This window comes from Micropterus dolomieu, linkage group LG19 (genome assembly GCF_021292245.1).
Source record: "Micropterus dolomieu isolate WLL.071019.BEF.003 ecotype Adirondacks linkage group LG19, ASM2129224v1, whole genome shotgun sequence".
Classification (NCBI taxonomy): Eukaryota; Metazoa; Chordata; class Actinopteri; order Centrarchiformes; family Centrarchidae; genus Micropterus; species Micropterus dolomieu.
Genome location: NC_060168.1, coordinates 13,809,793 through 13,824,608, shown reverse-complemented (window position 1 = coordinate 13,824,608; position 14,816 = coordinate 13,809,793). Strand labels below are relative to the sequence as shown.

Here is a 14,816-nt window from a genome sequence, read left to right as displayed (position 1 = left end):
ATTAAGCGAGGTGTTGATGAGACGCGCAGCGACAGAAAACAGCAGGTCTGGCGGCGGATGTAAAGAAGACAGGCCAGTTCTCTGAAATGGAATTTAGAGACGAGGGGGGAGAAAAAAGGGAGGCTCCATTAGGAAACAAAAATAGGATTCTGCAGTTATTGAAAATATGAGAGTGGATGTTCCAGAAAAACAAGAGGGAGGAGTGTTCTCCGGTCACGGCGAGCTGTGAGCAGACCACTTGTCAGGATATTGAAAGAGAGAGAGAGAGAATGGCAGAGGCAGGTTAAGAGAAAAGGCTGAAATGACCTGTTCTTCTCTTCGAGGCCTGTTTGTTTTGGAGGAAATAGTAATATGACGGTTGCTGTGTGGTTGTCTGGCCAGGGCTGCTGGCTCCCAGGGCCCTCGTGGTGCACAGTGACCTCTCATTACCACTGCTTGAGGGAGCGTGAAACGGTGGAGATCACTCCAAAGGGCAGCTGTGTAGATGCGCTAACCTTTTAAACCATCGGAATACGTCAACCATACAAATAACTCATTAACCTTATCCATTAAAATGAGAAGCTCCTGCTTTTATCCCACACCCCCTTCTTCTCTCCAGTATTAGATTTGTTTAATTGGCCAGTGGACATGATCAAAATGGCAAGTCCCAATGTGGGGTGGTCAAGGCGAGCCTTGGAGCAGGGCAATGGGGGATTTTAGCCCCCTTTAGCCCCGACACTTAACAAAGCTGGTTTAAGGCTCGGGGGGGAAGTAATAGCATGTTAGCATGTGTGTGATTCTGTTGTTTAGGAAGCGGCCTCCGGATCTGTCCGGTAGCACAGGAGGGCATTGATTGGAGCAGCTCAATAGCTTGGGCCTTTTAATCACCTCGCTCAGAGGCTGCATTGTCCCACAGGCCCAGAGAATAAGCGCTGCTAATACCCCTGTGCATATGCACACAGCCACTGGCTCCCAGGCTTCTGCAGCCCCACACAGACCTGCACAACCGCTAATCAATAGGCCTGATTACCAGAGCGGGCTTTGTTCTCATTTGTCCACAGGAAATCTTGCCCCCCCTCCCAACCGTCTTGCTAACTTACCCTTCGTTTAGAGACAATAAGGTATTCATTTAAAGACCATGACCGTGATGCTTCTGTTATTCTGATGAGAAATTTGACCTGCTGCACCTCGAGCTGGATCTGACGGTGTCAAAAGACAAAATGCTTGTTCTCTGTGTCGAGAATAATGTGCTGTTCTGACCCAGTTGTAAAAAAAAAAAACATTAAGACTTACACATCAGGCTTCTAAAAATGGCATTTCTCTCACTCTCTGCTTTGCACTCTGTCTCCATCTCTTCTCTCTCTCCCTCCCTCCCTCAATCTGTCTCTCTGCCTTCTTGGCTGTCATATCTCTTTATACTGTTTAGAAATGCTGTACATTGTGTTACAGGGTTGTGACTGATAGCCTGCCAATTTCAGCTGTGGCACATCAGAGAGGCTAACCCCCCACCCCCACCCCCTGCCAAACACAGAGAGACACATATTAAAGCCGTGACAGTGTGCTCCTTTTACTGCTCTCACTTATTCCATACAGGCTGATTAAGTGTTTCACAGGAAAGCTGGGTTTTTATTTATTATTGGTAAAGGCCACTGTGTTGTCAGTGGCCTTTACCAAACTGCAATATACAAGAGCATCTCGATGCAGGAAAACACAGAGACTCTCTCCTGGCATGGTTTGTGTGTTGTACATGTGCTGCAGCTTCACACGAGCAGTAGACAAGAATTATTGTTCTCTCTCATCAGAGATTCTGAGGCCATTTATATTTCCATCTGCGCAGCCTATCAATAAGCCTCTAAGCCGGGTTTCAAAAACTAATAACATCAATGACTTTAAAAGGGAAAACAAATATCAAAGGAAGGCGGAGTTTTAGCATCCAGAGATGGTGAGTGAATACTGAGATTTGGATTTCTAGATGGTCTGAAGAGCAGAGTCAGGTTGTTGTTCTGTCCCATCTCCTCCTCGTTATTACCCCTTCAACACATGCAAACACATTGTACACACACTCTTTCTGTGACTGTTTTGTCTGCATTTTTCTCGTCTTGTCTCTGTGGCCGTTTTCCCTCGCCTCTTTCTTCCTTCTTTTTCTCTGTATATCTCCTTCTGTCCTCTACTACCCCCTTCCCTCCACCCCACCTGCCCCTGTACTTTGGTTTTGCAGCCAAGTAAAGGAGTCGCCATTCTGAAGCAACGGGGATATAATTTGTGGCCCTGAGAACAAAGGGAAATCTTTACTATGAGAGTAATGGAATGGATTTTGTGATCTAAATGAAAATTGTCTTCATTTTAGACTGTCATTTATGAAAAGCACTAAAGTAGTATTTAAAGATAAAAATAATAATGGTATATTTTGTGATGGATAAAATATATCTCTTTCTCAGGATCATGATTATTGGACTTAAAGAAGTAACTTAAAAAGAAATACATTTTACAGAAAAATCACTCGCGTGCATTAACTATTTATCGGCTGCTTATTATTTATAACTCTGTTGTGTCTTCGTCATTGTATTTTGGTGGGAAAAGTAGTGTTGTAGAAGTTGGCAAATTGCAGCCACTGCAATTTATGGGCTAAAGCACAGCTTTAAAAAGCGCCATGTGCAATCCATTATGGTCACGTATTGACTGGAAATTCCTCAAAGCCCTCGACAGACCTCCATGCTCACTTATTGAGCTGTTATCAGTGAGCTGCTTTTGTCTTGACTCAAGAGACTGTGGATGTATTAGCAGGACATTTATTATGCTAGAAGAAGGAATTGGGAAGCCAAAGATGCCGTGGATCGTTTTCCACCGAACACTTCCTCAACAAATACTTTTCATTACTTGTTTCAAACTGTGTACATTTTCTTATGGCTTTTTGACTTTTTCCACCTGTGACTATATACATGATGACTAGATTGCATAGTCAACATGATGTTTTCTGCACTGGAAATTTTATTGTGGAAATAAAATGAAGAAACAATAGAAATTTCTCATCTTTTAAAAATGTGCCTCCATTAGTTGAATGGATAAATCAGTTCCTTCTAACCTGATCTCCTGCATTCCAGATTCGAACTTGAAAATGCATCATTAAATCATCGCAAATATTTGAAAAAGAACATTTGCAATTTCCAAAGAAAGTGAAGAAGTGCTCTAATACCCATTTGAGTTTATTGCTTGTTGGCTTAATTATGGCTGAGTTGTTTTTCATTGAAGAGATGGAAAAGAAGTGTTTCCTGACCCTTAAGAACAACTGGACACACTAGAAAAAGATTTAAGCAGCAGCCAGTTCGTTCTTTGCCTTACAAACTTGCACAGGACATAGACAAGTAGCAGAAATGATTCTTTATACATTATTGATGGTGTGAGTTGTTAACTATGTTAGCTTATTTTACGGTAAACCATGTTCAATATTATTTTCTGCCACGAGATGCAGTTATTGCTAACATGTTAACATATACCTATTTTCACATCCAGTAGACATTGAAGCAACATTAGCATTCATGTGGAGAAATTCTGTCGAATATTCAGTCTCCTTTAGGCTGTTGTTTTGTCTCTTGGCCTTAACTTGCTAGATGCTTGACTTAGTTCACCTGCTAGTTGCTAACTGTGTCTGCTGTCTGGTGCTGGGTAGGCAAAACAGGTTTTATCAGAGCTTTTTATCTTGAATACTCTGCCTACGCGGGTGGATCAGAGCAACTCTGGCTAAACCATGAAGTAAATGTGCGAGGGATAAAACCAAAACAATTAACCAAGAGTTAACTAACAGAGGCTAAACAAGTCAGCAGAGCTGCAGAGTTTGGTGATAATTCTCCTGATTACAGCACCATAAGTGACCCTTTAATCTTAAAGATTGGGCTCATTCAGTGTTTGAAGATGTTGTGTTGTCATTAGTGTTTACTTTATTTGCCAGGGAAGGGGCCAGAGTTAGTCAGAAAGTCAAATATTTATCTGTAGTCCCCAAGCAGGCAACAGTTAAGGATAAAAGCATTAAAAATGCAATCGATAAAAGCAGAAAAATATATGAAAAATATGTAGATGCAAACAGAGCCTGCACTACAAGAGAGACAGCTCTTGACCATGATAAATATAGCACCAAAGACATTTTGACTTGCCACCCATATCTTGATTGAAATGCATTTTTGTGTTGTATATTTGAACTTTGGAGAGAGCCAGGCTAAGCTGTTTCTCTCTGCTTCCAGGACACATAAGTGTACCACATGTTCACGCATGTATGACACACCATAGGCGTTTTTATCAGGATGGGGGACAGTTATTTCGGCACGGAGCACACCTACCGACAATGACACATTGATTGTTTGACACACACAAATCAGTGTTAAATTCCGAAGCGTGGTGCATTGTTTATGCTTTTATATTGGGTTAGGTAATAATGAGTAGGACAGAACTTGGACAGAAGTCTATATTAGCACTGAAAACAAGTATAATATTATCATTATTATTTTAATAGTTGTGAAAACCTGGACAATTTGGTGTTTTAGGGACACCCAGCTTGAAAATGGGACAATCCCGGACCAACTAGGACGTCTAGTCAACGTATTCCAGTGTTGATGCTAACTAAGCTAACCACATCCTGGATCCTTCTTGCTTAGTGCACAGACATGACAGTATATTGATCTTTTGATCTAACTCTCAGAAAAGAAAGTGAAAATTATTACTTTAAAGCATGTTTTAAGTCCATATACATATTTTATAATTTAAAATGAATTATATTGGTAACTAAAAACATTTAATCCAAAATAATCATGCAATGAAAAGTTTTAAAGTGAGTTATGTACGCTAGCTACACTGTTTGCAGTATATATAGGATTTTATTAACATAGACCTAGCTTTTCCAGTCATATATTGTAGTTCTGTGACTCCTACATGGCAACTTTGCATGATTCAAAGTTCAAAAAAATAATTTTCTATCTTAAACAGAATCTTCATGTAGGCCTTCATTTCAGCCTCTGTCTGAAACAAGCTGTAGATGCTCCTGTCTCTTTAAGGTCCCCCTCTCAAAGCCCACTGTCTTCTGATTGACCTGAAGCATGTTATCAGGCTGCTGGTGTCGCTGAGCGGTACAGACAGAGTTGAGACAGAGAGTTGCTGTGCCATTGCTGTGCGGAGCAAGACCATATATGGAATACCTGCTCCGTCTAGCTCCGTATATCGTAGAATGGAGCCATTGGTAGAAAAAGCAGTTCAAAACAGAGTGTTCAGAGCAGGAGGAAATCTGAGGTTTTTGCTCACAGGAATTTCTTTTAAATACGTTAATCTCATTATTTGAAGCTTTGGCCATCCAACATTGCAACATTGTAGATAAGTCATAAAATAATGAAAAGCATAATAGGTCTCCTTCAAAAGTTGCAAAATCCCTAAATAGTAATTATGATAATGTACCTGTAACATTCTGACCTATGTTGAAAAGCAAAAAATGGATTCAAAACAAAACAAATAATTAATGGTATTGAACCACTTGTTAACGGAGTCGCCCTATACAGGGGATGTAATCGATGTTCGCTGTTGGAGCTGTTCGAGCTGTTTTTCGTCCAAAAACAGCGTCCTTTGTGTCAACAGAGACTGTCTGGTGGGCCGCCATCTTGGTGAGGTCGGCTTCGTGGGTAACTTTTGTTTATGTTGTCAGGTTGAAGTAGAGAAGAAGAATTTGCTTTGGGGGAGGCGGTCTTTATCGGCCTCTGCTGGCGGCCCATAGGAACTACACAGACATGCAAGATGTCAATCGATTCGTCTCTTCAATACGAAGAGAAAGAGCCCTGTAGGATGTTTTGTTCTCAAGCTTTTGCCTGTAAAGCATGGGAGTGCTTTTGGTCATATATATTGACTGTTGTATATATTTCAATGTTTTGGAAGCTTTATATTATTTGGAACGTGGTTGTATGGAGAGAAATAATGTTTTGAAGATAACTCCCAATAAAAGTGAACATATAAACTGTAAATATGGCCAAAACATGGACATTTGCCTGGTATATTTTTGAGAGATTGTACAATAACTGTTGTATATCAGTTTCTTTTCATGACATTTAGAGTTACAGTTGTATTCCAGGTGTATTATAATCTACCTTATGATGGTTTTGATGGTTTATTGCATTAAAATATCGCTTTTTTTTTTTTACCAGGCGAGGATGAAAATATCATATTTTTCAGTATTTCAATGGTAAAATAAATATGTTAATGTACAGTGGATTTATATTCCTTAGCTTCTGACCTTTCAAAGGAGACCAGTATTATCTAGGCCTAATGGTTGAGGAGATAGTACTACTACTATATTACTACTACTATTTATTTTGGGTATGTTATTTTAGGTGTTTTTCCTGGAAATAGGTGCCAGGGTCCATGTGCACAACCAATATGGCCCTCACAGATACGTTGTATTATTATGAGTTACTTTATGTTAACAAACTGATAATCTCACTTATTGAACCTAAATGAAATGCTAATCAGAAAAACACTGGATGATTTGTGTGGCTAGCTTCACTCCACAAAGCGGAGGGAGACTGTAATCAGTGTAGCAGCAGTAGCCGGTCCTGCATCACTCCTGCAGCCTCCTTCCCCCTTGACACTGGCTTTCACAAAGTTGATCGAGGCGTTGGGGGAAATGACCTCAGCTTCCTCTCTGGTAGCTGCTAGAGTCACAGTGTTAGTCATCTTTAATTCTCATCCATCAACACAGTTGTCAAGGGAAACAGAGCTTACAGCAACTTTACTGTCCTTTTGTCACAGGATTCTGCAGTGAGATGTTTTATAGCGTTGTTTATAACTAAACGAAAGCTACCCAGCTTTAAAGTACAAGCACATATTTATTGCATTTCGCACTGACACACTGCCAGTCAGTGTTTAAAAAGCTTAGACAATTACATTAAGCCTGATACATAAATACAGTACAATTAATTCATGATATTAAATCCATTAGCAAGACAGCTGTGAATCATGTTTACGCCTCCAGTTTGCATTGTAGTGTGTAAAATGTCAGTTACCTGTTTACCTTGATTTTGGTGCAATCAGTGCTAGACACTAATTGCATTAGTGTCTAGCACTTGATACAGACACTGGCCCATCACACTGCAGTAGTAAAGAAATTCAATGTAGATTTCAGCTTTTGATGTTCCACACAAATCTTTCCATAAAATATATCACTTCTTGTCTGGGACCATTAATGAATTGGCTACAGTCAGACTGCTGTCTGCTGTTCGTCAACATTGACAGTCAACGTTGTTTCTTTTAAAAGCATGGCTACAATCATTCCCTAACCTTTAACACATGTTTATCTTTGTAGCATGGGGAGGAAGTGGTTCCCTAACCCTAATGATGATGCAAACCCTACCTCTTAATTTAACACAAATCGCGATCTTTCCCAAAACTTAACCAAGTTGTTTTTATGCCTAAATCTAACCAACCCTTAACTGCTGAGTTGTCACATTGTAAAACAGTGATTTGCAATGGTTTTTGACAAATGATGTTGTGCTGCTGATAGCAGATCCAGATCAGAAAACACGTAGTTCAAGAGGGCATGCCCAAAAGACATATTTTGATATGATATATTTAATTTGTTAGACTCTTTTTATGTAACAGAAATGAGATAGGCTACTTGATATGTCACAAAGAAGCAGCTTGTTGTGTTGAATTTTAGGATTAAATATCCATTTATGGGATGAGGAAATGAGGAAATTATCCTTCCCGCTCATCTGTTTTAAACATCTTAAAAACCAATTGGGCAGAAAAATTCATTATGATTGAAAACAGGGCTGTTGACGTGGAGATACGAGTGACCGCAGAGTCGAGAATGTGTGTCAACACAATGTGTGTTAGCACCTTGAACAGCTTGACGTGACCAGTAAAAATACTGGGTATGAATGGAATGATATTCTGGTAAAAGAAAGTATTGTTTTGTGAATATTTATTGTTACGTTTGCGTATATTGTGCCATGGCAAATGAAAAATGAATCATCAGTTCCACTGTTGGTTAAAGCGAATTTAATTTACGTCAAACCAACGTGAAGTGTTTCGGGATCAGTGCCGCTGCTGCATTGTCTTCTATTCATGAAGGCTGCAGAAGTACAGTGATGTTGTCATCCAGGGATGCTCAATATGTCCTCAGTTGTTGTTGTGTTTTGATATTAGACACTAATTTGTCACAGAAGTGGTCAGGAGATCAAGGCTGGTCACGTCCTTAAAGATCCTCTGTCCCAGCTGTCATTTTCTCCACATCTCTTTCACCATCTCTGAGCACGAGGAGAGAGGATGTGAAATAGGAGGATGCCCATGCATGCAGCCATTAATCACAGGCCCAGAGGTAGTAAACACTCTTTGATGGTCATTAGAAAACAGTTCTATTACAGAGGTTACTGTGTCTAGCGGTTAACCTTCGCCTCTTTGATGTATAGCAGCAGTGGGTTTTTAGAGGAGTAGGAGGAGGGGGAGGAGGAGGAGGACCATGCTCACCTAGGCTGGAATGTCCCCCTTCAGCAGCTTTTGAATCTTTGTGCAATCATCGTGCAACCTTTTGTTTCCCTCTCCCAGTGCTCCTCCTGCTAAGCCCCCCCCCCCCATCATCATCATTCCCATCCTCCCCCTTTTCTCCCTCCATCCCTCCCTGTCATCTGAAATGTGCCCTGCATAAGTGGAGGCAGCTGCTTAAGTGCTGAAAGAGGGAGGAGAAGGGGAGAGTGGAAGTGGAAGGAGGGAGGTAAGGGCCGAAGAGAGCGAAAGAGAGAGGGTCTGACTCACAGTTAGCTTTGCTTTCCCTCCCTGAATGCTGCAGCATCTACTCCTCCCATTGCACTCAAGGTCTCTCTCTCTCTTTCTCTTTTCTCTCTCTTTTGCACACACACATGCACTCATGTACACGCGCACACACAAACACACACACATATTTTACTTGAGGTTTCTGGGTTGTTGAAAATTATTTTGTATTGTGCCGCCTTGGTGCATTATTGACTTGAGAGGCTTTATTGTCGTCTTGTTTTTTGTTATGAAATTTTAATGCGGACCCTCATAATTAGGGTTGCTGTATTTGATGCAGCTACCAGCCTTAAATTTTGCTGCTGTGCCTCGGTGTTGGTGGTGGTATACGCAGGGCTACTGATGCAATAGAAGAAATAACACACGGTTAGAATAGTGACAATTGTCTCTGTCAATAAAATGTCAGATGAAATGTTACTGGAGCTTAAGGGCAATTTGGCGAAGGTTTGTGCCTGTGTCTTTAGTGCTTTTGTGGAAGTGGGCTTCATAGCTAAGAGCACACTCCCCTGCAGTGGAATTACATAGTGGTGGTGACGCCAGCAAAAGCCCGGGGCTTTTATCAGCTGTCATTCACACAGGAGAAGCTGGATACAGACAGCAAGGCCACCACGACATGGCACAGGACAAAAGCCTAATACTGAGCTGTAATTGTCAGGAAAAACGGGCATCTAACAAGGTCAGAGAGGCGCTGTGGTGAAGCTGATGCACTGTTCCATAGACAAAACTGTACTGAAGCCTTGATTTGGATCAGCAAATGCTTTTTCAAAGGATATGCTGATAACATTGTCACACCTCTCACATCAGTTGATTGATTATGTGTGGGCTCATCTCAGATAAGAGCTGTGAATAAAACATTTAGGAAATTATATAATATTTTCTATATAAAAATGTACATCCCAATCAAAACAGCCATGTGTAAAATACAAAAAAGACTTACCGTGCACTGTATTGAGAGGTACTTCAATAGCTTTTTAAATTTTTTTTGATCAGATACTTTTACTTATTTAATTGATACAACAATAGGAAATCAATCAGCAACAATTTTGATAATCAGTTCTAATTATTTAAGCAAAAATGCCAAAATGTCACTGGTTCAGCTTCTCATATGTAAATATTTGCTGGTTTTACCACTTTTATGTTGTTTATAATTATTTATGACGTTATTAGTGGCAATGAGATGGGAGGATTGTGTGGTTCAGGGCACCCTGCCTTTGTAGTTTTTGAGGAAAATAAACTGGATATCTTTTGTTTTTGGACTGTTGGGCTTTAGGAAATTGAAATTGGTGAAAATGTTTCACTATTTTTTGACATTTTATAGAACTACTGATTAATAAATGATTCAGTAAAATAATAGTCTGGTTCATTGATAATGGAAATAATTGTTGGTTGAAGTCCTACAACATCTTTGTTTTGGGTGATAGCATTAACATCTGTATATTATTAAGTGTAATATTTATATCAGCTACTTTGTGGATGAGAATAATGTAATGCAGGAAAAAGATACAGGTTGTTACTCTTTGGCTGCTAAATCATAGGTTTACATTATTGGTTACATCAACAGTACCATTGAGTTTAACTTAAACAGGTTTTCTGTTGCATTCCAGCAGAGTAAGGTAATGTCACATGTCAGGTGACATTCCCAGATATGTGCAAATTGTTTTTTTATTGAAGAGCCAACTCAATCTGACTTTTACAGTCGATTTGTTTTCAAGGGTTTTCAATGATGTAATCCTCATCCATGAACTTGTTTTGAACCAAGAGGAAAAGAGGTGTTATTCTCCCCTCAAGAAATGTTGATCTTAGTCCAAAAATGTAATTTGCTGCAGTACTTTGCTGCAGTAGCCTGGAGGCTTAAGAAGCAAGCTTTTGACCAGAGAGCTGCCTGTCTGAAAGCATGGTCGGGGAAAGTGTTTTGTGTTAGTCTCTCCTCCATCATAGCATTTTCACAGCGGTAATGAACATACGCTCCACCTGCGTTTGACCTCCCTGGTCATCACTATTCACAGGTCAGCAGCTGTTGTTCCATAAATACCAAAGTAAACCTGATAAGTTTAAAACCCTTTTAAATAAGATAATTGGATATGTCAACTTTAATTTCATTATAAGTTGCTGCCGCAAAGTTTATCCTGCAAATTCAACCCTGTGTGGAGTAACTTTGTAGATTTAGAAAATTTGGTCACACATTGGGGGTGAGGGTCTAAGGACAGAGGGTGTTATTTGCTGCCTTTACAGACTGTAAAGCCCACTGAGGCAAATTTGTGATTTGTGATATTGGGCTATAAATATAAACTTGACTTCGAGGAGTTAATATAACAAACTAAATATGCAATCATCTAAAACAGTGTTGATATAGATTGATAAAAGCAGAATGTTTGGTTCAGGGGTTGAAATTCACCATCAATTCAGTATTAATCCTGTAGTAATCAGTCTGACTGTTTGACCAAATCAGTGCATCATTTTCTCTGTGGAAGTATTACATGCTGTATTGGTAGAAAACTGTCGTTAAACATCCAGTGAAACAATGTGAATGCTGTGTTGAATGTTCATTTTCCTATGATGAATACATGCTAGTAACAACTTATGCTGCTTTATTAATGTTTTTAAATCCGGGGGTGATTTTAAATTGACATGCTAACATTAACAACATAACATTGATGACCTGAGATGATTAGGGTCAAGGTTTCTGACTTGGCAGCATTAAATTGAGACACATTCAAAGTCTGTGTGATTTTATTATGGATGTCTTTTCTCTCTTCGTTTTCTCATAAATATTCATGATGGAGGAGGGGGGCTTGAGGTCAGTGTGAGGTTCCTCTGTCAGAACACTTAGAAAGAAAATCCACAAAGCAGATGGAGAAAACTGTAAATATTCATTACTTTAAAAAATATATAATTTACATGCGAAGGACTGTGGCGTGCAGTCATACGCCTCTAAAGTTTCAGTTTTTAAAGGCCATACAGGATGCTCAAGCGAGAATGAATAAACTGAAACCAGTTTTTCCCTCCCAACAACTCAGAAACGTGAACACAAACATACAAGTACATACAAACTCTATATAGTTGTGTGTGGCTCAAATATAAGTATTATAAGTAATATCAATATTAGGGTGCAGGGGCGCAACAAGATAATAGTTAGATAGGAATGAATTATCAGCAGAGAAGCTTCAATAATGACCAATCAAATCAGTTCCTCTCATTTAATTCAAAAGCAGGCGATAGTTTCCTGATGAGAGTCCAAGTTCTTCTCCTATGAGAAAAAGGAAGAATATACACCCTAAGTATGCTTCAAAGGACAGATGATGTTTCTTTCCTGCCTTCATGGCTAAGCTTTTTGGAAAAGAGATCGATGCCTTTGCAGTTTTCTGTCTGTAGTTTTTGAAAATGATTAATAAGCAGTCTGCATGCAGTTAGTCATATCAGAATATTCTGTATGTGTTTGTTAGTGTATTTGGATCCCCATTAGATGCTGGATAACACCAGTCAGGCTTCCTGGGGTTAATATAAAAATATACGTAGTGAAAAAATAAATCAACACCACAATTACATAATTACAGTGGCAATACAACACATATCCTGTGTGAAAGCAACTGCCTTGTTTTACTGTAGCCGTTAACATGATTGCGTTTATGCCATTCCCATAACAATCCAATTTTCACGTAAAGATATTATGTTTGTAGTTTTGTGTTTGAGAAAAATTGACATTGACAACTGACATTTTTTGTGACACCTCAAATACTTCTAGTGATTTGCACAGTATGAACTTGTGGAATAACTTAACGCTCTGGTGTGCAGAAAAGTGCATAGATTTGTGTTTTCTTTTCCCCCCAATGAGATCGGTATGGTTGCACAATGCTTTAGAAATGTGAAGCCCATTCCTTGAATTAGAGATTTTGCAATGCACACACCGGTCCTGCTGGCCTTGATACATCCTGGTCTGGTCAGGTCATTCCACCAGCAGTGGAATGACCTGACCTCACCAGACTCGACCATAAATAGCATCCATAGTAATTTTTCTAAGTGTGTGTATACAATTAAAGATGAAGGCCCAACATACATAAACTGTATTTATGTGATTCTGGAGAGGCTTGCATGTGTGCCTCTCCCAATGAATGCCATGAAAATTGCTGTTTAGCCTTGTGTGTTATCAGTAGTAAAATAACAGAGAAATTTATGCTGAACAAGAACTAATACTGCATGACTTTAGCACAGTAGCAGATGCTCTAAAATTTCCTTACAGCTGAAGCTAACTGGTCAGAGCTCTTTATGAAGAAGCCCTTCAGAACTGACTTGCTGTTTTCTAGTTGGCGCTGATCTGTGTGGTTATCAGTCAGTAAGTAGTGAGGCTGATTGGAGCAGCTGGCATGCTAACGCTGTTTGAATGCTTCTGGATAAACTCTTTTTTCTTTCTTAGCAACTAGTGATCATGCTTGTTTGGGGCTCTGCTTTTCTTGTGTCAGATTTTCTGTGGCACTCACTAATACACAACACAAGCCTACTCACTGACACGCCCCTTCTAAACACAACTTCATCCACGTTGTAACAGACTCACGCCCAGTTTACACTCAAATGTAATTTGTCAGTTTTGATTATAATCACATGTTGCAGTATTAGGATGCCTTAGCTAGAGTTATAAAGCCACATGGTTCTGCGAACTGCCTTCTTCACAGTAGAATACAACAGTCACCTGCCATTCATACCATCTGGGACTGGTGTGTCAAATCAGGGCAATCATCTTGAGAGGCCAAGCCAACAAAAACATGTCCACATATCAAGAAGATAAGAGGCACAAAAAGGATAGAAGACATTGCATTCAAATTAGGGAAGGAATCCACAAAATACACATCTATATCTACATATTCAATATTTAAGGTCAAATAAATTCGCAAATAAAATACTTTTTGTGGATTCCTTCCCTAATTTAAATGTGAGATGTTTTCTATTTTGTCTTTTAGCCCACATTTTTCTAGTTTGTGCTTGTTGGTTCCTTATATGTGGACATGTTTGTTTCAGGCCTTCCTTAGACTGGCCTCTCAAGTTGATCGCCCTGATTTGAAACACCTGTTTAGTCAGTTTAAATTCCAGTCAGGTAGCTGTTTCTCTTTCTCTTTCAGTTCAAGTAAATAATTGCATCGGGGTAATGAGTTTGCAGCCCTTCCTTTCTCTTCTTTTTTGAGGAAATAATGGGAGGTATATAAAGGAAATTAACTAAGTCAGACTGCTTGACATATTTAATTTGAAAAAACTCGCAGACATATTCTGATAGTTACTTCTGCTACTACCGCCCTGTGAAGTCAGTGTAAAGAAGTTCCTTTTGTCACTGCACAGTACATTACTATCAATTTGACAGCCCGACAAAAGTTTTTGTGTTTTCACAATCTCCAGTACTTGAAGAATATATCTAAATATTAAGACGGTCTATATTTGCATGCACATTATAACTCAAATAAAGAGAAAATCAAGAAGTCTCAGTAATACAGTAATAGTACTTTTCACCCGTAACCTGAATTTGCATCATTTTAGTTTTGGATGAGGTTTGGTTTGTCGTGGCCTGCAGAAAGCATCTTAGTAGCGCCACAAATGAAAAGAAGGAAAACAGAGGATCATTGTTTATTGTTTTTGTGTGGATGATTTTTTTGCTCTCACTCACAATCCTCCAATACCTACGCCAATTTTCATGTGTAGAGTTACACTTCTCTACAATCATGTGCAGCACATACACAGAGGTAAGCCTGAGCTCAAAATGTTAAACAGTAATTCACACGTAATCCAGGTTAATCGGGTTTCTTCTACTTTAACTTGACTAACGTGAGCCTGGATGTTTACATGACAGTTGCAGTAATTGTAGTATCACCTTAATGTGAACATAATGATAGTGATAATGGAAGGAGGCTAAGGAGGAGCAATTACCCACTGCCCTACATTTGAACATAAGAAATAAAGAAATAACGGCAGGAAAAACAGAAATATGTTGAGCCAGCTGGAAATGTACTCTGAAGGGCTAATGACAAATAACGTCGCTGGGAGGACAAATGTGAGCCTTC

General features: G+C 39.4%; 1 protein-coding gene across 1 annotated transcript in view; it reads left to right on the top strand.

Annotated features, from left to right (window-relative positions):
• The first annotated feature begins 3,229 nt into the window (after nucleotides 1-3,229).
• Nucleotides 3,230-14,816, top strand: part of nexmifb (neurite extension and migration factor b) — a 36,655-nt gene continuing 25,068 nt past the window's right edge. Inside the window, exon 1 of the mRNA XM_046030217.1 lies at nucleotides 3,230-3,300. The gene's annotated coding sequence lies outside the window, so the exon portion shown is untranslated. The remainder of the gene's footprint in view (nucleotides 3,301-14,816) is intronic.